Consider the following 290-nt stretch of genomic DNA (forward strand, 5'->3'; position numbering starts at 1 on the left):
GCCCCTTAACAAGCTCGTTCCTACCCGTTACAAAATTTATATCGATTTCTCCGCCGTCGCCGCTGCCGGCTGGGGTCGCCTCGCTATGCTGCGGCCTTCAAGCTGTCGTTCATGAAGAGGCGGCGCCGTCCCGCTCCTGCTCCTGCACTTCCACGGCCGCTGTTTATCTTGATTTTTCTAAATTCGTTTTATGTTTTTTCTTTATTTTTACAGGGGGATTATCACGTTGGTCAACGGAAATTTCTTTTCCATCGGATGTGTTTTTATTTGTCACAGGGTTCTATTGTCAT

This window comes from Penaeus monodon, chromosome 20 (genome assembly GCF_015228065.2).
Source record: "Penaeus monodon isolate SGIC_2016 chromosome 20, NSTDA_Pmon_1, whole genome shotgun sequence".
Lineage (NCBI taxonomy): Eukaryota > Metazoa > Arthropoda > Malacostraca > Decapoda > Penaeidae > Penaeus > Penaeus monodon.